Consider the following 27,922-nt stretch of genomic DNA (forward strand, 5'->3'; position numbering starts at 1 on the left):
ATACAATTGTGTTTCTTACAGCATTCAATTGCATGTTTATGGCTTAAAATATTAGCAGTAAAATGCCATGTACAAAATTCTCCTTGCGATAGAGTTCTTATCAGATTCACCTGAAATATTCTGATAACATTCCAATATGTACAGGAATTAAAATTAGTTCTGCATTTTATTATCAGTTCAATATTACCTTCGTGTTTTTCTAACATGGCACCAAACTATAATTTCGACTATTACATGAATAATGAAAAATTGAAAACTTACATCTCCAGTGGTCTATACCTGAATACAAATACCAGAATTATTATTAAGTATATAAATATTTTTCACAAGCCTGTCAAATTAGAACACATAAATTATCAAAACTATGCTGCAAGGTGAACTTTCCATGCAACATATGAAAATAAGTGTTATTTGTTAATACATTTGAAAAAGTAACTAATCAACTTCAAATTATGTGTGGTGCCCAATCTTAACAATAATGTTCATGTATTTCAAATTTGATTGTGATAATTTGTAGAAGTTCTAAATTTCAGTCATGACTCCCCTTAGAGTTTGTCCTGTTGTCGTACTCAATGTAATAGAGAATGCTAAATTGAGGAAATTGACTCAATTTAAGAACGAATGGTATACCCGGATTCACAGGTTCTAAAACTATTCTTGGAATTAAACACCTTTCTCCTGTAGCTAAGCCCGTCTGAAATTTTGCCTCGCTTCCGGAGATTCAGTCTCATTCCATCGCACAGACCAGCTTTATTAAACTAATTAACATCATCGCACACTATGAAGCCAATGCTAATGTACGTTATTTGGTAACATTTCAAACTATTCAGAACTTACTGGTTGATGATGTTAACTTGTTTCTTTCTTGGGCAAACAGTCGCCACTATAGGAAACACAATACTCTCAGTTGGACCAAAGTAAGAACTAAGTGAATTTTTTAGAATATTTTTAAAACATGTTTTGTTGAATCTCGATGGTGCCATTTGGCCTAGTTCTCCGTTTCTGAGTTTTAGAAGCCCTTCAAACGAAGTTGAATCTTAGTTTTGAGCCATATTTAAATATTTAAAACTTGACAGCTGTTCTGTAATAGTGAGTAATTGCTGCCAGGCACTGCCGCAAATGTGATTTGTTATTATAAGTAGTTAATCTACTGCCGAAAGAACGTAACAGAGAGCCATGGTTGGCCTCTTCCCATTTGATTAACTTAGCCTGTCTTATTTACTCCACGTCTTCTGACATTCTTATGTTCGGTCAGCGCATTTAGAGCCATTTCGCTCTCTTTCCTGTGACTTAACCTTACTCAATTCTTCTTTACTCAAACGTATCGTAACTGCATATTTTATCTTCGCCAGGTTTGCCTTTGTGTTAGTACGTTGGATGGTCGGCTCATTTGAAATTTGTTGATTTTAGACACGAAATTCCGACAGCATTTGATGATCAAGAATTCTTTCAGGTGAGACATCATGCCTTCGTATACGTCATGTTCTCCCGACGGATTTCTGCTGTCGTATTTCTGTGGACGTATAGCCGGTTGAACTAAGTCTAAGGCTCCAAGCCCCAAAGAAAAGAAATAGCATAATGCGGCCTAAAGTGTGTTTTTCTGGGCAGAATATCGTGAAATAAGTAAGTAATAGAATCTCCCGACAAACAATCATCACATCCTAATTCACTCATTAAATCTGCCATTATAGGGTGAGCAAATGGATACGATGTCTACTGCCCTCTGTAATACGAACGCAGCAAAGCAGGCAGCAGCACTTCGTTCAGTCTAATGCCATTAGATGATGTTAACGTTGCTACGTGCTCCAAAATGATAAACTGACAGCGCTTAAAGTGAAACAGGATTGTCTTCTGTCTGTTATCGCATTCAAAACGCGAAAACTTCAAAACAGAAAGTAAAACTTGGTTATGCCTCATGCCAATAGACGACGTTAATGTTATGATGCTCAACAAAATGACAATCTCGCCATTTTATCAAGAAGGAACCAAGCATACGAAATTCCATCTCAGCCGGATCATATATCACCATTCAAAAATCTGTAAGATCAACATTAGCGTGTCATTCCCCAAACTTATATGTCCAACCAATAAGGGGTCGAGTGTGAAGTGAGATGAATCTTCGTAGCGACTTTTTACGATTCGATGTTCTCCCTGACTTCAATCTCATCTGAGGAGTTCGTGAGATGAAATGAATGACGTTATATATGATAGTGGGAAGGGAGAGGGAGAAACCCCTTGCCGACACGTATCCTTCTCCTGTCTAATAGCACCAAAGGGCCTGCTCAAGGCTTTACGTCCCCATCCGACGGACGAATCACTATCAACGGCGGAGATATAGAGACGAGCCCAGGGCAAATCCAGGTATGTGTGATATTTTAAGGGTAGTGTTAACCAGTTATTTATTGCATGTACTACTTGCCGTTCTCCAGTTCATAGGACGTGTGCAAAGATAAATCCCTAAAATATCAAAAGGATCACCTCTGGTTTAGAAATGTGGCAGTGTTGCATTGCTCATCACCGCGGTTCTCTGAAACGTTTATAACACATCATCGCAGGGTGCATATAGTGTAAACACTGACATAAGTACCGTGGAAAATGACATTGTTTCCATAGTACGGTTCAACGAGTGCATTTTAAAGAAAGGTTCAAGACTGCTGTTCCTGACATCGATCCTGAGTTTGCTAAAACCAGCTATAATATGTGTCGGTGAAACATAGCAATGGCCATCTGCTTACGACGGAGAACATCAGGGGGTAATGTGCTCACGCCATGAAACTATAACTGTGTTCTGTTCTTCTGAAGCATTTTGAGACAGATATCGACGCCATTGGCAGAACTTAAAAAGAAATGGTACAAAGTTTCTCGTAGTATCAGTCTGTCGAGCCACGAAATCACAACAGCAGGTCAATATTCCAATCTTCCAATTGCTCAGTACTATGCAACACACCCAGCACCAACAGGTTACTTTAATCAAGATATAGACTGGCAATATTCAGTCCCTATTCCTAAAAATCCTCTAGCGAGCATGTTCCTTACCGTCTTCTATGGCCTATTTGTTTATCAACTCATAACTGAAGCTACACATATTACACTAACCTCAAGCTGTACAATAAAACAGTTCCTTACAAATCAGGGCAAGATCCAAAGTTCCCCCGTGTTTCAGTGATCACTCAGCCATACTTCATCTCAAGAAGTCAAGTTACAAGAGTCCGGTAAGGACAGTCTATATTTACAAAAGACCCACTGGAACTTGTTAACATCTTTGCTTCTTGAATACCTCCCCACTCCAAACTCATAGGATACCAGAGACATGGACTTTGCGTGACACCACCTTTCGAAGTTTGGACCAGGTCACACTGAAAGCAACGATTTCCCGGAAGAGAAACACTCCGTGGACGACTATAAAAGTCTTAAAATTTATCAGAAAAAGTAATTCACTGTAATCAAATTGGGGAAGTTGCACCGCCGACCTTACGTGGGAGCGGTCTAAGAGAGTGAAGAGTGACAAAAAGAAGCCTATTCACGAATCTTACAAGAACTACGTGAACAAAGTAGATGAAAGTAAGAAGTATATGAGGACATTATTCGCAAGGAAACGTTCAAACACATCACCTGCCTGTTTAGACGCTAATGGTAAAGCCGTAAATAATCCCACAAGACGTCTGTGAGGCTTTCAGTGACAGATTCAAGGAGAGTTATGTTAAGCCTAATACAGCAGATAATTTTCACTTGGCCAGGTCATCGCTTCCACCCGTCCCCCTCTAAAACTTGCTCTTCTTAATGCCTGAAGTGACCTCAAGCGCGATGTCAGCTTCTACAACTGACTCAGAATCAGCAAATATACAGTCAGTGCCGTTGCCCTCACAGTGCTGAAGCGATCCATCTGGATATTGAAGCATTATCTACATTAGAATAGACGTGATTTCTTTATTTTATCCGGCAATATTAAGGACATTATGTCTTATTTTCTCTAAACAAAAAAATATTATTTGAACTTCCGCAATTAAAATAAACTACAACTGAAACATCTCACGATCACTAAACCATACAATATTATTTTAAAAAATGTTCGGCTCCATGGCTAAATGGTTAGCGTGCTGGCCTTTGGTCACACGGGTCCCGAGTTCGTTTCCCGTCAGGGTGGGGGATTTTAACCATAATTGGTTAATTTCACTGGCACGGGAGCTGAGTGTATGTGTCGTCTTCATCATAATTTCATCCTCATCACGACGCGTAGTTCGCCTACGGGTGTCAAATCAAAAGACCTGCATCTGGCGAGCCGAACTTGTCATCGGACACTCCCGGCACTAAAAGCCATACGCCATTTCATTTCCACATCATAAAAATAAATATACTGAAATTAAAAATGTGATGATGAGGGTGTCGTACACTGTTATAATATGACTACGAAATGTTAATTTAGCTCATTTTTATAACTCTTAATGATAGCTGTCTGTTATATACAGTACCCTAGCTTGAGGAAAAGAAGATCTACAATTAGCATAACATGTGATAAAATCAGAACATCAACTATCACCTACTACTCGTAGATATTGTTGTCAATGTTGCCTGGAACTAGTTGGGGAGAGGGAGGGTTCTCTACATGGACAGGTCGTGCTGAACGGGTGAAGGAGGTGTTTGTGTAACATTGGTGCTGTGACCTGTATCGATAAGAGTGAATCATTTTTTGACCATGTTCCGAAATTGTGATTAGATGAGAGGTGATGGAACTGGCAAACAGTGAGGTGAAGAAGTCATAAGGCAGGAAGATTATGGCACTATTTGAGTTTAAGCCAGCTAAGTTCACTGCATGCCTTTGCTGGCAGGACCTAGTGTTTAAAGTGCACTATGTCTTCTGGTATAGACTAGAGCAATTTTGTTACCGTCGTAGATCTGTTTCTGTCTTATCCTTGGCTTTGACAATATGAAAGTGACTGAGGTATGAGCGATGCTAGTGATGCCAATCCTTATGCAGCCAGTCCCTGCTATGAATGGTGTCAAAATGTTGCTCATAGGGTCGGCTGGTGTATGCATTTCAGTGGCCTTGGCAGACTGATATGTAATAGCAACTCTGGCTCGGTGAGGAAAGCAACGGGAAACTACCTCACTCCTCATTTCCCTAGTACTCCTCTTCAGTGATGCCTAGGCCATCTATGACAGCTGATGGCAGAGCTGTTGAGGATCCCACCAATGGCATCGCTGACGGACTGAACATACATACATACATAGAAGTTCACTGCAGGCAGGTGTAAACTGGTCAAAGTAACGTAGGCCACATATATAGTGAACACACACGTATTGCACGTGTTGCAGTCTGTCATTAAGAGTAGTAGTTATGCCCTTGTACACGGTGTCGCAGTAGTCGAAATTAGGTAATACTAAATTTGATTGAGGCGTAGATATTCTGTGGAATCTTCTAAGTGAGTTGAGCGTAACAAACACTTTTCCGGAAATGATATTAAAATATGCTACTTACATGAAATTTTCCACAAATCACAAATATCCTTGCCTGTCTTTATTTCTGGAATAGTCCCTCTCTGTATCATAACGGTTAGCGTGATTAGCTGCTGTCCTCAGAGGCCCGGGTTCTATTCCCTGTAATGCAAGAAATTTAAGAATGGCAGGAGGACTGGTGTGCGATTAAAATGGTACAACCAACTTACGCCCATTGGGAGTGTTTCTTTAGGGCTGCAAATTTTCGGGGTGACGGCACGAGTTTACTTACTTCAGAAGAAACACATGACTCGGAGGTTCACCCAATCTGGACCAAAAATACACATTTAACTCCAGGGCCTACACGGCCAGTACGTAAGTGGATTTATTTATTCAGATAAATATGTTAGTTGTTTTTCATGATTAATCGTCGTATATTTTCTCCAGAAGCATGTTTAAAGTTGTCGGTGAGGTATGGTCTACTATCGAATTTGGTTTCCAATATCATCGGACGCGATCTGAGATTCTTTGTAATTTGAAGTCATTTTTGAATTTATTTTTAATTGGAAGTGTGTCTTGCACGTGATCAATATTTATTCTCCATTCTTATATAATCTCAAGGGATTATGAAACCCGTTCATGTACTATTGTTTTCCTTATTCTTGGTTTTATGGCTACTAGGGGATTGGGCATTACTAGGACCAGAAAATAACTGACTATGGCCTAAATTAAGGTTGATCCCGAGTCTTTGCCTGGTGTGAAACGGAAAAACACAGAAAACCATCTTCAGGGCTGCCGAAAATGCGCTTAGTATTCAGTATCTGCTGAATGCAATCTGACAACTGCCTCACACAAAACGAATAGCCATCTTGCTCAGTAATTACTAATTGATTACTGGGAGGAAATATATGACTGCCGATAATTTGACGAACTAAACCGACCAACAACTTACAAAATAACCATCCATAAAACCGGCATCATTTATAGCTTAATTATACATACTGAATTCCTAATGATTCTCTTCGTCTTCACTTGGAAAAAACTCAACTTCAATACATCGTAATCTTTTTAGAAAGCCGAAGAAAATAAAGTTATTTGAGGCCAAGGTTAAAAGGGAGACCGGGATTAATATTTTGACAGTGGAGAAGGTATGTCGTATAACAGAAAGAGAACACCCACACGGCTGCTCTATTGTCCCGCGGTTGCGACAACGAAACACCGATTTCGCACGATTCGTCTTAGTAAATTTAGCCGGAACCTAAAAGACACTTTAAGGCGGGTTTCTCACTTTATTGGCTGGAACGAATGGCATCTCCATTTCCATTTTCCGTCACCTTTCCGCCACTCAAAATATACTGGCTTGCTTGAACGTCGGCATCTCTTTACATCATTAAGTATGAAACACACTCTCAAAATGAGCCGACGTTCTTGGTTGACTAACACATGTATTTCCACAGGATACATTCAATCTTCCAATGAACAATAGTCCTCACATCGTACGAAGCTTGCTTCGAAATATTAATTCGGGATCATCCAAGATTACCTCAAAGGGAATAATATAGTTGACAAATAAGGGTATGAAATAGTAAACGATTAATAATTCTATTACAGGTGATTATGCCAATAAACGTTCATTCATGAAGTCTAGGTGAATAAACTATGATTATTTTCCTCTATTTGCACCTAGCAAGCTACTTTGCTACGTTCTATTCTTTTGGCTCTTTATGTATCTTAAATTCATTCTATCGTTTTCTGGGTCGTCCTGTACTTCTCTCTTACACCTTGACGATGTAATTATCTTCCTCAGAAATGTACGAACCTCCTATACTCGTTTAAACCAACCCATTACTTCATATGACTAACTTTTAAAATTAATTTCTGTTCAAGAACCCTCTAACAACTTTCGGCCTCTCGGGGTGTCATAGAAAAGGAAACATCAATATCCCAGTGTAGGCTATTTATTAAGAAAGTGCACTATTTAGGATGGGTCATAGAATGAACGTTATCACCGACACACTGCAGTCTGTTATATTCCTACTCCAAATATAAATATAAGTGACCCCACAGTATCAAATGTTTTGATCGTGCTTCCTAGGAGTGAATATACTCAGGCTAGTGTAACTTTGAAATTTGTGTCCGCAAATGTCACCCAACACTTACTACAGGGAGGGCCCTCTGTTTCGTAATGATGCGCAATAATCTTAACATTACGGGAAAAGACTAGCATGCATCAGTTCGAACTAGAAAAGTGTATCTGTGATGACGGTCGCCATGAGTTCATATTCTGTTGAGCATCGTTTGGTATCCACAGTGCGGGTGCACGAAGGACCCAACACTCGTTGGACGGTGGCGGACGTAATGCATCACTTCCAAGAGAGATTTGGAGTTTCACTGACGCCAAAAATGATATAATTACGATTGAAAAGACATTCGCTTAAAACAGTGAGTGCGAACGATCGAGGAAAAATTGGAAGACCCGCAACCAGAAAAGGAAGCATACGTCAACGTGCAGGCATCAGTGCAACTGTTGCCTGTTAAATCAAGGCGTAAAGGCTCAGATGTTCGCATTCCCCAGACAACACTGCGCCATACGCATCATCATCATCATCATCATCATCATCATCATTTTCGGGAGATAGTATGTTCGAACCCCACTGTCGGCAGCCCTGAAAATGGTTTTCCGTGGTTTCCCATGTTCACACCAGGCAAATGCTGGGGCTGTACCTTAATTAACGCCACGGCCACTTCCTTCCCACTCCCAGCCCTTCCCTGTCCCATCGTCGCCATAAGACCTATCTGTGTCGGCGCGACGTAAAGCAACTAGCAAAAAAAAAGCATCATCATCATCATCATCATGAGTCGTGTAACTCATTGCTGAGCGTCGTGACCCCATTTGACTTCACACAATATTCTTGATTATGCGGCGCCAACTTTTACGATGTTCAGCTTCCCTTAAAATCTGCTGAAGAGTCGTACCGGTGGTACGCAGAACTTGATCAATCCACCTGCTCGATGTCCTTCCTCGTGGTATTCTGCCGACAACTTTGCCTTCCTGTCTTACAATATGTCCGAAGAATTGGACGATTCTAGTTATGACGCGAGAGGAGAGACGTTCGTAGATACTCAGTTCTTGAATAATAGATGCATTCGTTCTTTCCGTCCAAAGTACATGGAGCATCCTTCCCCAACACCACATCTGAAAGGCTTCGATACGGTACTTATCTCTTGTCTTGAGGGTCCAGGTTCCTGAAATATAAAAGGAGACAGAGAACACAAGAGAATCAACTAGTCTAATCTTTGTACTGTTTTTAATTCTTCTGCTCTCCCATATTTTTGTAGGTTTGTTCACGTAAACGCTCCATGGGTTGATACGTCTCCTATTCTCATTTTCAGAACTTCCAGTATCACAGATAATCGTCCCAAGGTATATAAAGTCATATAACATTTCCAATAGTATATGACGTATAATTTAGGCCTTAAAGAGTTTCAGCCTTTGTCTGTTGACGGGCTGAATGGTTCTGATAAAGACACTCAACGAGATACTTGTGCTGCCCTTCTCCAAATATTCCGTTCGGAATGTGATCACTAAAACGTCATTTTCATAGATGGATGCGTAATTGACCAAAGTTCAATAAATCGTAGCGTTCCGTTATGGAGTAAGGACAGTCCCCAATCCTCACAGGATTTTGGAAAGAATCCGTTACCGTACATGTTATTGTTTGGCCCAGTATGCATGCAACTACATTTTGAACCATATGTTTAATAATGCCGTTAATGGGGAGAAATACTGAAAGATACAACGATAATGGCTCAATCAGTAGTTTACGGAAGCTTCAAGAGCAGATACCACAATCCTGCATTTAGATAGAGGGGCTGCGTATTTTGCTATCAGTTTTAGTGAATCCCCTAATGAGGTTCTTTCGAGACAGGTGAATTTGGTGCGGATCGAAAGCCGAACGGGCACCACAATATCCACACCAAGAAGCTCTGCCTTGTCAACACCAGACAACTCATTGTTGTGTTTCATTAAGAAGAAATCGGGCAACGTCGGACGAACTGAGGACTGCCGTTAGGGAAGCGTCTGGATCTCTCAAAGACGACTTTTTCTACAGATCCTCTAATCAAAAATATGGTATTCAGTTGTGTTTTCTGTTACGATATAAGTGGCGACCATAGCGATATTTTCGACAAGTAATATTGAATTCACCAAATGGCAAGAATCAAGTGTTACGTTTGCTGTAGGCCTACTTATAAAATAAAGAGGGGGTAACGTGAAATATGGCCCAACCTTTACTTTTCAAACACGTTATGGAGAAACTTTCACACCAAAACAACGGAGTTGGGAATCAAAACATGACCGGTCCAGTCAATGTAAATCTCTCATTAAAGAGTGCACTAGTCATTTTCTTTACCTCCAGCAGCTTTATCGAAATCTGAGCAGGCTACATCGACTCGTAAAAAATAAGTGATAATTGCGGAGTTTGAGAATAGATTACACGTTAATTATGAGAGATTGCTCAAATAAACTCGGAATCTCGAGAGTTAGGTGATGAAAATTAGGTGTGATTCACGAGAACGTTATAACTTTTGTCATGACTGTAGACTCAAATGGGTACTTTGGCCAAACAGTGTCTAAAGTGTGCAGATTAGTACCATAACAACACAGGAGGGTGTCAAAGAGATGAATCTCGATCTCCAGGGAAATACATACCATAACACCTTTACAAAGTGTTTCCATAAAGAAAGAAAGAAATTGAAAGGACTTGCGCCAGCTATCGGTGAACATCTTTCGGCAGTATAGACCACCATTCGGAAGAAAGCACTACAGTGGTACGGATTCATTATCACTTCGAGTGATTCTGGTAATATAATGGTCAAGGAGCTCAACGGAACGAAGTTACGAGCGTGTCAACCTCACATCCGGCAACTACAACAGTTGTATTTCAGTCACCCTAAACGGGTATACAACAATGATTTTATCCATGTCTTACCCAGATGCCTATAACAATGAATGCTCAAAACGTATTCAGAAGATGAGTGATTTCGAAGGAACTCCAATCAAATAGTTTTACACTGAAGTCTCTCATCATTATCTGATATTCATGGAATTGTAATAGTCTAGTAAGGCCAGTTTTCAAATCATTCACGAGGCCGGCTTCATACATTATACCACCGGGCGAGTTGGCCGTGCGGTTAGGAGCGCGCAGCTGTTAGCTCGCATCCAGGAGATAGTGGGTCCGAAACCCACTGTCGGCAACCGTGAAGATGGTTTTCCATGGTTTCCCATTTTCACACCAGGCAAATGCTGGGGCTGTACCTTAATTAAGGCCACGGCCGCTTCCTTCCCATTCCCAAGCCATTCCTGTCCCATCGTCGCCATAAGACCTATATGTGTCGGGGCAACGTAAATCACATAGAAAGCATACCTTATACCCTTTCTATGAAAATAGCACCCCCAAATAATTGTTCATATCTAATGAAGTGATATCCGAAAAATCACATATTCTGATGATAAGGAGGTAGCAGAGTTAAATCACCAAAGGCTTCTTCCCAGTGCATGTATGGGTCCCTGGTTAAATCATGAGAGTTTGAAAGGAAATATAAAGAATGAATGAACTAAGCTATTAACGGTGAACTATGGTAAATGGCCCAATGAGTATTAGAATCACGGAAGAACCTGAAAAGCATATCATATAGTGCTATTATCGCCAGCGTCATATTCTATCCTTTAAAGTTATAAATATTCCTGAGCCTAGCTAACAGAAAATGATAGTGCATAATTCAAAAGACTGCAGGATTGTTTGTTCCACAATCAGTCACCCTCAGGAGAAAATATGATGTTCATGAATGTTTGCCTGTATGGTGTAGTGATAATGTTATGCCTTACGGGGATTAATCCGCCAACCAACCGGAAGAAATAAGCAAGAGTTTACTATGTAATTTAAAAGTCTCTTTTTCATGTTGATTATTTTATGTTTAGATTTTAAATTTATTGTCCCATTTTCTTTTCTCCCCAGTGAAGTTTACTGTAGTCATCACTTTATTTAATACAGAACCACTAAACAAAATCGCCTCGATGAACGGAAATATAAACCAAGTTTTACTTTGCGGATTCTTTCTATAAAATAAAGTCTTGGAAGTTACAAGACTGAAAAGTCGACAAGTGATCATTTTATGAAATGTGTAAAGGGAGCCGACGAGAGTGTCTAAGAACTACCGGATGGGAAGCAGAAGCCACAGGGAGTTCATGCCAATTGATTGCCTGGCTGGACCAAGTTGATCTCTGTCTGCAGATTATATTCAGCTGTACATGTGGCCTTCATCCTCGCAGGATACTAGATACTACTCTGCTCCTAGCAGCATAAATAGAGTCGGATAGGATATGTTTTATTCTTTCATTACATAATTATGTTACATGCGAGAGACATCGTCAATAAATAAAATCACAATGTGCATACACAGACCAATAACGATATGTAACTTCAATATCGTATAACAAACTCATTAATTTCCAAGTTTTCCCGCACTGTATAAAAAGGATGCATGAGTAACCACTTCTTAAGCTTATTTCTGAATATATTTGATAGTTGTTCTTTCAGATCTGATGGCAGTATATTAAACATCTTCAGCTGAGTAATAAAATGGCTGGAACTTGTCGTTTGTATCCTATGACGATGTATATCGATTTGGTTAGCTGACCTGGTATATATATCATGAACGTCACTTCTGAGCTTAATTTTGCCTGTTTCTGCATATGCCAGTACTTTAAGGTGTGCATTGTATATGCATGTGTTAACGACAGTCATTAGAGAAAGCTTGATAAAAAGAGGACTAGAGTGGGCCATCACAGGAAATTTTGTTACAATACGTAATGCCCTTTACTAGAGAAGTAAAATTTCAGAAATTTGGTTGCAGTTTCCCCACCGTAGAATTCCGTATTGAAGAATAATTTGAAATAATGTAAAATGGGCATTTTAAGATATTTACTATGAAATTTATCTGTGATAGCTCTCAAGAGATATATTATTCTTGATAGTGTACTGGAAATAAAGCCTATGTGAGCATTCCAGTTCAGGTTTGTATCAAAAATTATTTCCAATAATTTCCCATCTTGATTACCATGAATTAATTGAATTTTGTTTAACTGAAATACACGTGACTTATTCGTTTTACTATTTGGCATGGACTTGTCCGCAGAGAACCATTCAGCTGTCATGTTCAATGTTTGCTTACTTTGTACATTGAGCTCTTGAGCTCTCTGAGCCTTATATGAAAATATAGTTTGAACTTCATATAGAAATGAACAGGCTTTCGATCCTGCATTATCAGGTAAGTCATTTCCTAGAACATGAAATAGGAAAAGTCCTAGGAGAGAGCCTGAGGAACTCCATGTTTAATATGAAGTTCATTGAATCGAACTCCTCCAACAATAACGGCTTGATTTGGATTTCTCAGGTAGGAAACTATGATGTTCAGCTGATCGTCGTTAGCACCATATTGATTCAATTTAAAATTAAAGATGAATTAGAGACCCAAGGTTTTACTAAGATCGCACAGAGTGACCTGAGCAACGTTATTCTTTTCTAATGCCGAAATTGCGTGTTGCAGGAGGGGTTCTCTGCAACTGGTTCAAAAGTTGATTTACCTTTACAATAGCCAAACTATTGTACTTCTTGAAAAGTAGGCTATTAGGTTCGAAATAAAATAACATACCCGAAATAGGAATATTGGAAACTGCTCTAAAACTACTGAGGTTGTCTATAGGACACTGCATGAAAACAGGGGCTACCTTAGCATATTTCTGGCTACAGGACATAACGCCAGTCTGTAAGCAATCTTTTGTACTAACTGTGGCTGGTAGCAGAATGTATGGGATTACAATCATGAGGAATTTATTTGACATGCCAAATAAATCTTTACTATCAGATTTTTTAATTGCTCACTCTACTTTTAACTCCATTTCCTTCACTGTGTTCAATACCATACACTTCTCAGGAACAACTATTATGCTGTTGACGACGTAGCTCAATGCATCCTTATCAGCAGAAAGAATACTTTCATAATTTTTATTTACAAAATGAATATTTTTTTGCTAGTGGCTTTACGTCACACCAACACAGATAGGTCTTATGGCGACGATGGCGACGATCGGATAGGAAAGGACTAGGAGTTTAAAGGATGCGGCCGTGGCCTTAATTAAGGTACAGCCCAAACATTTGCCTGGTGTGAAAATGGGGAACCACGGAAAACCATCTTCAGGGCTGCCGACAGTGGGATTCGAGCCCACTATCTCCCGGATGAAAGCTCACAGCTGCGCACCCCTAACCGCACTGCTAACTCGCCCGGTACAGATTTAATAAAGTAGTTATTGAATTGACCTTCTGTTAATCTGTACTTCGGGCGTGCTACATTTAACACTCCAATTACGCTCTCTGTTGATTACTTCCATATTGCTTCAATTTTATAACCTGCACCTTCAATGTACGATTTATTAGCATTTTGTTTTGCTGTCATTACATACTTTTTGGTTTTACTTCTTACATTTGTGAATAAAGTTGAATTTCCTGGCCTTTTATTGCTTTTAAAAACTCTATAGCAAAGCATAAGAAGATTTCTTATTATTTCAAGCTCTAGTGTAAACCATTTCCGATCTGAAGATCAAGGCTTTTAATGTTTAATATTAGAGAAATTTGTATGACTGTAAAAAAATCCTCAAAAAGTAATAAAATTGTGTGAAGGAAGCAATCAAATTGATTAATGACTCCATATTTTGATACTCCTGGGATAGATTCCCAGTCAGTCAGTTCAAGCATAGATGTAAAGTTAACACAATTTTGTTGTGAGAAGAACCTATTGAAAATAAATTGGTTTTAAGTTTAATTCTCCACGAGGCAGTGAAATTTCAACCACACATGTTTGTGATCAGAACCCACCTTATGTAAAGACATATCTACCGTGCCAATACTGAAGGATGAGAAGTTGACATTAGTTATTCTATTATCAAGCACTGCTTTTCCACAAGAAGGACTTTTTGTTTGCACAGTAAAAGTTAAATAACTTTAGTAAATTCAGCAGACTGCTTCCTTTGTTTTATCGATACAAATACAGACTGGCGAAATGCAGGTTTTGGTTTAATAATGAATAAGGAAATAGTGCAGCCGGCTAGCTACTACGATCGGCATAATGAAAGGATTATTTTTGTCAAGGTAGACACCAAGCCGAAGCCCATCACAATAGTGCAAGTCTATGTGCCTACTAGTTCAGCGGATGGTGAAGAAATCGAAATAATGTATGGAGAAGATTTAATACAATATATAAAAGCTGACTAGAATTTAATCGTGATAGGAGACAGGAATGCAGTTGTAGCTTGAGGAAGAGAATATAATGCAGTAGGATAATTCGGATTGGGATACAGGAATGATATAGGAAGTCGACAAGTTGAATTCTGCACGGATCATAATTTAGTTCTTACTAATATTTGGTTCAAACATCCAAAAATGATGGCTGTATATCAGGACAAGACCTTTAGACTCTGCAAGATATCTAGTTGACTTAAGTCCGACTAGACAGAGATTCATAAGCCAGGTGTTGTATCGTAAGATTTTTCCAGAGCAGACGTGGCATCTGACCATAACGTTTTGGTCCTGAAATGCCATCTGAAGTTGAAGAAATTGAAGAAAGAACGGAATTCAAGTAGATAGGATCTAGAAGATTTGAAAGAAAAGAGTGTGTGGGATAGTTTCACGGAACATGTTTCACAAAGATTAATTGAAAAGTCTGTAGGAATCACAATCGAGGAAGAATGAGATCAGTATTTTTAGGGATAAAGGATTGGTCAACCAAGTATCAATAAATAACTCAGGAGATACTACACCTAGACGAACGATGACATTGCAAGAATGAAAAAGAGTCGAAGGCAGGAAAGAATACAGGCGATTAATGAATGAAGTGATAGAAAGTGCAGGAGAGCTGAGGAAGAATGACTGAAGGAGAAGTGTAATGATGCTGAAGGTTGTATGGTCATAGGAAAGATAAATGCTGCATACAGAACGTTCAAGGAAACCTTCCGCGATAGGAAAGCTAGGTGTGTAGATATTAAAATATGAGATGAAAAACCACATCTAGGGAATGAAGACAAGGCAAAAGATGGCAGAAATTTATCCAACATTTGCGTAAACGTAAAGAATTAGAATTCTGGAACAAGAAGATGCTGTTGAAGCTGATGAATTGGTAGACCCAATTATGAGGTCCGAATTTGACGAACACAGGTAGGAACAAAACACCAGGAATTGATGTCATACCCTCAGAATTACTGACTGACTTAGGAGAAACTCGCATGGCGAGGTTATTCAGTATTCAGTGTATAGGATGTATGATACAGGAGAAGTGTAATTTTATATTAGACAGAATGTTGTTATAGCTATTCCCTAGAAAACTGGTGCTAACAAGTGTGAAAACTACCGCACCATTAGTTTAGTATCTCAGGCCTGCAAACGATTAACACGTACTATATACAGCAGAACGGAAAGGTAAATTGATAAATTGAAAATTACGTAGGAGATAAATTTGGCTTCACAAGAAATGCAGGGACACGTGAAACAATTGTAACATTACGTCTGATCTTTTAGAATAGAATTAAGAAAGACAAGCTTAAGTATATAGCATTCGTAGATCTGGAAAGTGTATTCGAAATGTTGATTGGACCAAGCTACACTGACTGACAGAGCAAATGCAACACCAAGGAGGAGTGGTTCGAAAGGGATGAAAGTTGGGGAAAAAATAGAGTCGGCACGGAAGAATAATTGATGTTTATTTCAAACCGATATGCAGGTTACACAATGCGCACGGCATCGACTCAGTAGGATGTAGGACCACCGCGAGCGGCGATGCACGCAGAAACACGTCGAGGTACAGAGTCAATAAGAGTGCGGATGGTGTCCTGAGGGATGGTTCTCCATTCTCTGTCAACCATTTGCCACAGTTGGCCGTCCGTACGAGGCTGGGGCAGAGTTTGCAAACGGCGTCCAATGAGATCCCACACGTGTTCGATTGGTGAGAGATCCGGAGAGTACGCTGGCCACGGAAGCATCTGTACACCTCGTAGAGCCTGTTGGAAGATGCGAGCAGTGTGTGGGCGGGCATTATCCTGCTGAAACAGAGCATTGGGCAGCCCCTGAAGGTACGGGAGTGCCACCGGCCGCAGCACATGCTGCACGTAGCGGTGGGCATTTAACGTGCCTTGAATACTCACTAGAGGTGACGTGGAATCATACGCAATAGCGCCCCAAACCATGACGCCGCGTTGTCTAGCGGTAGGGCGCTCCACAGTTACTGCCGGATTTGACCTTTCTCCACGCCGACGCCACACTCGTCTGCGGTGACTATCACTGACAGAATAGAAGCGTGACTCATCGGAGAACACGACGTTCCGCCATTCCCTCATCCAAGTCGCTCTAGCCCTGCACCATGCCAGGCGTGCACGTCTATGCTGTGGAGTCAATGGTAGTCTTCTGAGCAGACGCCGGGAGTGCAGGCCTCCTTCAACCAATCGACGGAAATTGTTCTGGTCGATATTGGAACAGCCAGGGTGTCTTGCACATGCTGAAGAATGGCGGTTGACGTGGAGTGCGGGGCTGCCACCGCTTGGCGGCGGATGCGCCGATCCTCGCGTGCTGACGTCACTCGGGCTGCGCCTGGACCCCTCGAACGTGCCACATGTCCCTGCGCCAACCATCTTCGCCACAGGCGCTGCACCGTGGACACATCCCTATGGGTATCGGCTGCGATTTGACGAAGCGACCAACCTGCCCTTCTCAACCCGATCACCATACCCCTCGTAAAGTCGTCTGTCTGCTGGAAATGCCTCCGTTGACGGCGGCCTGGCATTCTTAACTATACACGTGTCCTGTGGCACACGACAACACGTTCTACAATGACTGTCGGCTGAGAAATCACGGTACGAAGTGGGCCATTCGCCAACGCCGTGTCCCATTTATTTTTCGCTACGTGCGCAGCACAGCGGCGCATTTCACATCATGAGCATACCTCAGTGACGTCAGTCTACCTTGCAATTGGCATAAAGTTCTGACCACTCCTTCTTGGTGTTGCATTTGCTCTGTCAGTCAGTGTATTTTTAAGCTATCTGAAGGCGATCGGGATCAGATACATAAAAGGAGAACTATCTCAAATCTGTATACAAATCAGTCCACAGTGATGCGATTCGACGGCTTTGAAGAAGAAGTAGGAATACAGAAATCAATGAGGCAAGGCTGAATGCTGTGCCCCCTCCCTCTCAATATTTGGATACAACAGGCGTTAAAGGATATCAAAGAGCAATTTGGAAGGAGAGTCACAAATTAAGGAGAGGAAATAAATACCCTGAGTTTCCCCTTATCTGGAGAAATTGCTGAATGGTACGGACAGAGTCTTGGAGAAGGAGTGTAAGATGAAAATAAACAAATCCAAAACAAATGTAACGCAGTGCAATCGAACAAATTCAGAAGGTGCAGGAAATATTAGATTATGAAACGAAATCTTAAAGGAAGTAGATGAATATTGTTACTTAGATAGTATAATAACTAACGATGGCAGAAGTTAGGAGGACATAAAATGCAAACTAGCACAAGTAAGAAAGGACTCTCTGAAGAAAAGAAATTTGCTCACTTCGAACATCGGTATAGTACAGTAATTAGAAATTTTATGACCACTTTCTGCTGGAGCGTGGCGTTCCGTGGAAGTGAAATAAGGACGATAACTAGACCAGAATGATACAGAATAGAAGATTTTTGGAATGTGATGTTACAGAAGAACACTCAAGGTGGCATGGATAGATCGAATCACGAATGAAAAGATACTGAATCGAATGGTGAGAGGTGATCGATTTGGCGAAATTCGATGAGAAGAAGGTATAAAATGAAACGACACATCTTAAGGCGGGGGAAAAAGACTTTACAGGGAAAAGTGACATAAAAATAGATAAGATTTGCACTTGAATATCATACTCCATTTTTTAAATACAAATTCAAAACTCTCAGAACAGGTAAGTTTGTACTTTTTAATAACTTTTAGCATCATAGAGATTTTAATATTACTAGGAAACGGAATTATTCAATATTTTTTAAAGATAGTACAATATAAATTTTAGTATTCATACCAAATTTCAGGTACACTTTACTAAGGAACTATTAAATATACAGAGCTGAAATTAAACATTCTATTGATGTGTACTGTCATCTCTAAGGTAGAAGTAAAAAATAACAAATTTACTCCTTAGTGACCCATACGGCTTATTTTTGGAAAAAAATCATTTTCATTATCATAAATTTAAAGTGTCCAAAAATAAGAAGTAAGAATAAATTTTGCTCTAACGGAAGTCTAACATAACACACCAAGCCCATTAGGCACGGTTCTGAAATTTTATTTCCTGATGTACAGCCATTACCTAGAAAAGTGTACATGGAATTTGGGATGCATACTAAAAATTAAATTGTACTATATTTAAAAATGTAGAATAACACTATTTTCTAGTAGCATTTAAAGCTGGTAGAATGCTAACAGATAAGAAGTAAAAGTTTACCTCTTCTGACAGTTTTGATGTTATATTACAAAAATGGAGTGAGATATTCTAGTTCACATCTTACCAATTTTTATGTCACTATGCCTCATATCGCCCCCTCCCCTTAAGACACTAAGGACTTCTTCAGTTAGTTTTCCACGGAAGTGGAGGTGAAAGAACGGTAGGGGTAGACTAAGATATGAATACGAAAAGCTGATTTGAGCAGATGTAGGATGTAATCGTTTTGTAGAAGTGGAAATGTTAGCTTAGGATAGGGTGGAATGGAGGGCTCCACAAAACAATAATAATAATAATAATAATAATAATAATAATAATAATAATAATAATAATAATAATAATAATAATAATAATAAAAATGTCTCATGAAACTCAGCTGAAGGGCACTATGCAGGTCATTCTGTCAAATGCAGTGTCAGTTAAATTGTTAGTTCACAGTGGCGACATATTACCTTGTAATATGGAGTTCTTCGACCTGAGCAGTCAAATAACCACAAATTAATTCGTATCGCAAGATGAGCAACTAAATTCTCATCGTGCTCGTTTATTCACACCATCGTGTATGCATACTCATCATATTTGAAAGTAGTGAGCCCGGACAGACTCTGAGTTCAATTTCTGTTTCACGCTGACCACACATCAACTCGTAATATACCAGTCTAAGATTGTATACTCTTACATCATTGTCATTAGTTCTATCGAAAAATACTACATGCTGAACCCATGACCTTTGAGTCATAACGAGCCAGAGTCCTAAACTCATTACATGAGGCACCGAAAGAATTACAGGTCATGAGGAGCCCCAGTTGCATTTTTATTTCTGAGCAAAGACGGGACATGGAGAACAGCTGGGATGATTCTCATTCTCACGCTACAGAAATTACGTTATCCACGCATGTAGAATATGCAGGGATACGAAGTCATTTGGCGGTCTCTTTGTTAAAAGTCCATTTTAAGAAGAATTGGCGACGAAACCGCCGTGGTAAACGTCAGGAAATCGTAAGTGAAACAATTTGGTTGTTAGACTTTAGACCGCTAAATAGCTCCAGATGGAAAATTGTCGAAAGGACTCTGTTACACCGACCAAAATATAGTGTTTAGCTTATGAGTTAATTTAAAGACTCAAGTTTGTTAAGAGAAACCCTTAATGCTTAAAATCAGCACCACTACTAAACTACACAATTATGTGTTAGTTCAGCATCAGATATAATTACATTTTCTGTAAGGTGAAAACAGTGTCACTAAACTTTTGGCGGTAAATGCGGATGTCGTGGGATAGGGAAAATGTTATAAAACCACGCCGCGCCATTTGAAATTACCCTCATTGTGTCCAGCGAATTTTAGGGGACACCACGTCGTTCAGACAAATATTATAAACTTGTTGTGAAGACTAAGTCCCCAAAAGGGAAGATAGTTTGGCCAAAGGTGGCTATATAACGTCATCTCAAGTGGAGATAGATTAGAAAGCAAATTAACAGTATTCCGAAATGTAGAACCGTCATTTAGATTAAAGTCCCAGCAACAGACGATCATTATAATGCCGAAGACCTGCAGTTGAATTACAAAATATTGTTTTACTTGATCGCGTGTGCGGATCGGTGATCAGACGAACGTGCTCGGTTCACAAGGAAGAAAACGTGTGCAGGGTATTTATATTAATTATGTCCTTATTTTCAGATGAATGACATAAAAAACTAAAGGAGGATTATGTTTTGTAAAGCCACTATCTTTCGAGATGGCTAGATAAGAGATTGAGAGAAGCTGGTGAGCCTGCGCGGCCAAGTACGAATTACAGCTATGTAAGTTACCCTCTGTAATGAGCATTTGATTATTTCCTTATTGTACCTATCCCGGGCATATCAGGGCTAAAGCTCAGAAGCATACGGGTAGTGGAATATTCGTAAAAGAAAATGGGCACTACATTAAATACAACTAAAGTAGTTTTTTCTATAATGTAAGAGGAATACGCTAATGTTATTAAATGTGAAGAGTTTTGTTCCCAATATTTACTAAGAATTTTATTAAACTGACAGAACCAAACGATAAAATACACTAGATAATGCCATATTATTACACATAAAAAAATGAACAATAGTAAAAATATCATGTGCATACAGTATGCCTCAACGTCTTTGTCAGCTCAAACATTGTTTTGGCTATCGCCTGGCATACTTTGTAGCACTTTATTAGCGCGCGCTAATACTATATACACTTTATAAAAACGCAAGTTTGATTTATCTCTGAGCAATGATACTGATGGTATCTATTATTTGAATAGATTGACCATAAGGTGAGGATGACATTATCACATTAAGCCGTACCATTAGTTGGCCGTCATGGTTATGGAATTTAGGCAGATAAATAAGTATTTTTTCCCACGAGATCACATCGTCGCATATCGAACACATGGTCTACTTGACCACATCAATTACATATTATACTGAACACATACACGTATTTCTGGGCTTACCAGACGCCGCTATATACGAAGCGGATCAACACAACGTTGGTTTCCTACCCAACACCATAAACACTTAAGAACAACAGAAATACATGAATGCATCACACAAAGAAATATTAAACACATTAGCAAACGATACGTCTTGAAGATATGGCCTAGTCAAGCTACATGATATCAGCTAAAATACATCGTTCTGACGCGGCCTAACTCACGTCCTCCAGCTTGCAAGGTGCAAAAGTCTGAAACTCCTATCACATGCTAATTTAATAAATAAAATTGCGGAGGAATACATCCTTCACAGAATCAAAAAATTCTCAACGTTAATCATAACATATTTTTAAAATGGGGTTGTCAATTCAGTGGCGAGTGAAAGGAAACTTACTGGGCGAATGTTTTGAAGACTCTTAGAAACGACTCTGTCCGCACATGGGGCCAGAAAAATCCCTTTCATCATAAATCTCTCTCTCTTGTAGTGGTCAGTGTTCTACCTTGCGGCCACAAAGACACTTTCTATTTTCTTTCTTTCCTTCTTTCTTTCTTTCTTTCTTTCATCTCATTTTGGCTCGTTTTCAAGTACACATTAATTTAAGGGCCACCAATTCTTATTTCTTTTATTCCGGCCATATACAGCCTAATTCAATACGTCGCGATTACCATCATTATTATAAATCTTTGTCATTCTGTCATCTCAAACATTTCACAAGTCTCATCATCCACATTGTCATGCTACTGCATCTTAAATCCGATTTATTCAATTATATAGAAGACTCTATTCCCACAGGTCATTTATGTAATACTGTCTCACTCGCGTATCTATATAAATCACAAGTTGCACCTCGAGCTTGAACATCTTCAATGGTCATATTTTTAATAATTATTATGGGATTTATTAAATACATGCATTACCATGTGAAGCGAATACATAATCTATACACAAATTATTATGAAGATCCATACCAGCTAGTAACATTATGAAGAAATTACAAATTTAGCTGAAGTGTCAATCTCCCTTTACACGCACTAAAATTTTATGGGCTCTTATGTACTAATTCATGCAAATAAGCCCGCTGAAATATTAGTGATTGTCCTTAAATCACAGAAGAAATCCGAATTAAATTAATAAAATAATCACGTTGCCAAATAATAGCACTCGGCTTCAGTCTGAGCACTGCTATATGACATGCGTCATTACCGATCCACTATTAAAGTATTGCGTTTTTTATGTATCAACAATTTGTATAAAATACGCCGGTTCGAATGAGACCCGACTTATAAATTTCCAACACTTTTACGCGTAGCGTCATCTCTTCTTCTTTGTCGCACCGAGTGAGAGCACAATTTCAAGGCTCTGCGGTAATACGCTATCCTTCGCTCGGTACAGCACAGAGACCTGCTCCCTTCGAGCTTGTGTACCGCAACTCGTGTCCCGGTTTGGAACATAAAATGCTAATTACGACATTGTATGCCACAGAATGTTGCGGTAAATGGCATATATGGCTGACTAAACCTCCTAGCATGCCTATGGCATGATGATGAACGGTCCATTCCTTATGTCATCATTTTATTTGTGTATCTGTGACGCACTTTGGTCGCCCTTTTTATTTCATGGAATGTCAGAGGAATACGACGAAAAGTCATTTTATGTTTCTTTGATAATTGGTAGAGTCGTGAAACTAGCGTGTGAAATGTTGTACAGTAGTAGATTTGACGGTTGTGAAAAGAATGTAATATCAAGAGATGATTAGCATTTCCGTACGTTAATTTATATATATATAAAAGAACATGTCCTGACTGACTGGCTAACTGACTGACTGACTGACTGACTGACTGACTGACTGACTGACTGACTGACTGACTGACTGACTGACTGATGCATCATCGCGGAGCCAAAACTACTGGATATAAAGAAATGAAATTTTGACGATACATTTATATTACAATGTAAGTGCTCGCTAAGGGAGGATATTTGGATATTCCGTCGCTAAGGGGTGAAAAGGGAGGTTAATTTTCGAAATGAGTGTATCTACATCTCAAAAATTTAAATGTTTACAGATGTAAAAATTGGTATTTAGAATCTCCCTTAAAAACAAACAATGACGTATTTTTTGTTTTCGGAAAATACCAATAGTAGGGGTGAAAAAGGGAAAAAGGGATTGAATACCTTCAATGAGAACACTTATATCTCAGAAACGGAAGATATTACAGACCTGAAACTTGGTATATGAGATCTCCTTTAAGAATAAAGAAATATGTATTTATTGTTTTTGGAAAATACAATTAATGAGGGATGTAAAGGGGGTGAATTTTTAAAATGTTTGTGACTATATCTCCAAACTTTAACAGTCCACAAATGTAAAAATTGTTATTTAGAATCTCCTTTAGAAATTATAAAACACGTATTTTTTGTTTTGGGAAAATCCCCAATAGGAGGGGTGAAAAAGGATGAAAAATGGGTGGAATGCTTTTAATGAGGATACTTATATCTCAGAAACAGAGGATATTACAGATCTGAAAATTGGGATCTCCTTTCAAACTAAAGAAACACGTATATTTGTTTTTGGAAAATCCAATTAATGGGGGTTAAACAGGAATGACAAATTGGGGTGAATTTTTAGAAAGAATATACCTACAGTATATTGTGACCGTTCACGGTAATTTAGATACCATATCGTGACATCCCATATCAATAATATGCCGTTTTCCGCGTCATTCTACGACGTTTAGCCGCAAAGCTAGCAGACCACAGCGCTGCACGGTATACGAAACCGTGAACGGTCACAATATCTCAGAAACGTAAAATATTACAGACGTAAAAATTGATATTTAGAATCTCCTGTAAAAGTAAAGAAACATAGATGATTTGTTTTTGGAAACTCCACTTAAGGGGAACTAATATGGGGTGAAATTTTAAAATGAGTATTTTTACAGTATATCTCCAAACCGTAACATGTTACAGAAGTTAAAAATGGTATTTTTTATTTCTATTAAAAATAATGAAACACACATTTTTTGTTTTCGTGAACACAACTTTGCTTGGGGGGTAAAGTGACTGAAAATGGTGTTGAATTCGTTTAATTAGGATACCGATATCTCATAAAGTGATGATGTTCCAGACGAGAAATTTGGTATATCGAATATCCTTTAAAATAAAGAAATACGTATTTCTTGATTTCTGAAGTCCACTTAAATGGGGGGGGGGATACTTTAAGTTGAATTATTTGTATGAGGACACTATAATCTCAAAAACGAAAGATTTTCCAGACGTGAAAATTGATATTTGGAATCTGATTTAAAAGTAAAGAAACACGTATTCTCGGAAAATCCAATGAAGGGGGGGGGGGGTGAAAGAACTGAAAAATTAATTGAATTAATTGTATGAAGTTACTTACATCTGATAAAACCTAAAGGTGTTACAGACATGGAAATTGGCAGTTGGATCTTCTTTATAAACAAAGTAAAATGCGTGTTTGGGCGGAAATCATTTTGGGATGCGGCAGTGAAAAGGAGTTGAATTCCATTTGTTAGGACACATATCTCATAAACTGAATATGTAAGAGTCGTGATAATTGGTATTTAGAAGATATTTTACTACTACAGAAACAAGTATTTTTGCCGGAAAATTCACTTAGGGGGGGAGGAAAGGAAGTGAAAATAGTGAATTATTTTTATGGTGATGCTTATATCTCAGAAGTGAAGGTATCAGATGTGAACATTGGTATTTGCAATCTCCGTTAAAAAGAAACACACCTTCTTTTTTGAGGGGGCGGTAAATCAACTTAACGGCGGTTGGGTGAAGAAGGTGTTAAGACCAATTGAGTTTACTGTTCATAATGTACCGATTCTGATCATTAACGGACCATTATAATCATTCCTGGGTTCTTTTGCAAGAGCCATCTGTTCCTTTTGAAAACTTAAAGTTAGATTACAGTAGATTCTCCTGGCATATAAATAAAACTTTAAACGCATTTAAAATAGACGATAGGAATGATATTCCCATGCAATTGTTCACCTCTATAATAAGGTCAATAATGCACGGAAGTTCCTATATCAATCGTATCGCCAGAAATCCCGCGCACTTGACTATGCGCGACATTGGTACTGGTCACGTTGTCAGCAATGACATTCGCTGGAGGATGTAATTTACCCCCAAGTAGCCGTCTTGCATCTTGCTGTGCGGTCCAGAACATCAACTTTTTTTATTTGTTTTACGTCGCACCGACACTGGTAGTTCTTTTGGCGACGACAGGACAGGAAAAGCCTAGGAATGGGAAGGAAGCGGCCGTGGCCTTAAGGGGAGTGGGAAAGCCCTATCTTGATAATATTAAATTGACAGAAAATATGCCCCGTTATCTCAGGAAGTATTAAGTTGAGAGCTTTGATATGTTTACTACTTGTATTTACACTCTTTCCGTAAGTACTGAACCAGAATTGAATGGTTGGAGCAAACGATTGTAAAGTTATGAATTTATTTTATAAGTTCCAAATTTTTAACAAAAAATGTCATTAAAAATGTATGTAAATCAGAAGCTATACATGAGAAATGCTTTTATCCGGTTCAGTAGCTGTATCATGGCGTATTAAAATACATTACACACCGTTTTAATCAGGAGAGTCCAAATAATTTAATTAGCCGAAATTTGGAAAAGTCATTATTTTAAATATTTTGCTTTCCCACTCCCCATAATTAAGGTACTGCCTGGTGTGAAAATGGGAAACCACGTAAAACCATCTTCAGGGCTGCCGACAGTGGGTTTCGAACCCACTATCTCCCGGATGCGAGCTCACATCTGCGCGCCCCTAACTGCACGGCCAACTTGCCCGGTATAATAATAATAATAATAATAATAATAATAATAATAATAATAATAATAATAATAATAATAATAATAATAATAATAATAATAACCTAAATTCAGCTAATATCACCCATCCTATTAATAATAATAATAATAATAATGTTCAGGACCGTCATCAAAACGTGAGGACCGGGCTGGAAACGGGTCCTGGCCAGGTAATGACTACGAATACAGTCCGGCCGTGGGTTCAGTGCCGCCAAGGCACCCAAGACGACACAACGCCGGACGTCTTCCAGTATTTGATCCACATTAAATTGCTTATATTAAAGATGGCAATGATGTAGGGACCCAACTGAACGGGTGGAATACCTAGACATAGCCCGGGAAGTACGAAGTCGATTGCTGGAAAGAAAGGTTGAAAAATGGGGGTAATTTTGTCGTAATCTCTCAGAAAATGAATCAGATCACGATTTTTGGCGGATTCTCTCAGAAAATGAGTCAGATCGCGAATTTCGGCGCATTATATATAAGAAGTTCAGCATTTCATTATAAATTTCAGTATAATACCGAGGGGAAACACGGGTTTCTTGCTAGTTTCCTATATTTGTTGTTTGCCCAAGTTACGATTATACTTTATCACGAAATTCTGTTGAGTTTAAAGATGCAATTCCTCTAAATGTAATCCCTAGTTTACCATTTATAAGGATTGCGTAGTAATGATGAATGCCAGCTGTTGCGGAAAACACAAGCGGTAGTCAAGGGAAAGTACGAGGCGAAACAAGTGTGTTATTTGTGGAAGGAAAGTGTTGTTGTAAAGGTCTACTGAAATTTGTGTGAAATTGATGAGAGGAAAATAACGGTAAAAATTTTGTAATTCAAGTTGTGAGTTTCGATTTTGAAGTATTTTTGTTGTCAAATTCAGATATACGATGAGAGATGGTTAATTGGTCTCAGACTGTTTTATGTAACAACACAGTGGATCACCTAAGTGAGATGTTCCATAATTGTCGTGTAGAGAATTTGAGGTAGCAAGTGGTTCAAGTCTTGCGGGGTTAGAAGGAATGTGATTCAGGCAGTTGAAATCCTGTAGTGTTGAAGAAAATTTGTGCCCGGGTTTTCATTGTAGGGAACCCGAGTATTTGTTTTGTGTATTTTAATCATATGGGAATAGGGATATTCCATAGTTGGGATCCCACGTGAAACCGAAGGACCGTGATGGATAGGAACATTTCAAGTGACGTTTTAAATTAGCATGGTTCCGCGCATTCTGTGACCGTTAGGAATTGTATTTCACGCCAGTTGTCAGCGAGGCGAGATTTCATTTGATACATTTAAAGTTAACGTAAGTGTATTTTGAGATAACGAAGAGGCTCTACTTTCCAGCTAGTAAGCCACCTGTGTTTTCGGCGATCGATCCAGTTCGTTTGTCAGAAATAAATTGTAACTGAGATTTGTCATTTATAATAAATGTTTGGAATTAGATTTCATTATTTAAGAAGAGAATCGTTTGGTAGATGACTTGAGATGTATTATCTGTGCGGCTGAAATAATACGATGTTGTGAATAACCATTTTCAGGGGTGACAAAATTTGAGAATCCGTAGTGATGTTGCTTCGTGTTGTTGAGGGTTGTCCAAGGCCTTGCGTTAATTTTTTTAAT

The sequence above is a fragment of the Anabrus simplex genome, chromosome 2 (assembly GCF_040414725.1).
Source record: "Anabrus simplex isolate iqAnaSimp1 chromosome 2, ASM4041472v1, whole genome shotgun sequence".
Taxonomy (NCBI): domain Eukaryota; kingdom Metazoa; phylum Arthropoda; class Insecta; order Orthoptera; family Tettigoniidae; genus Anabrus; species Anabrus simplex.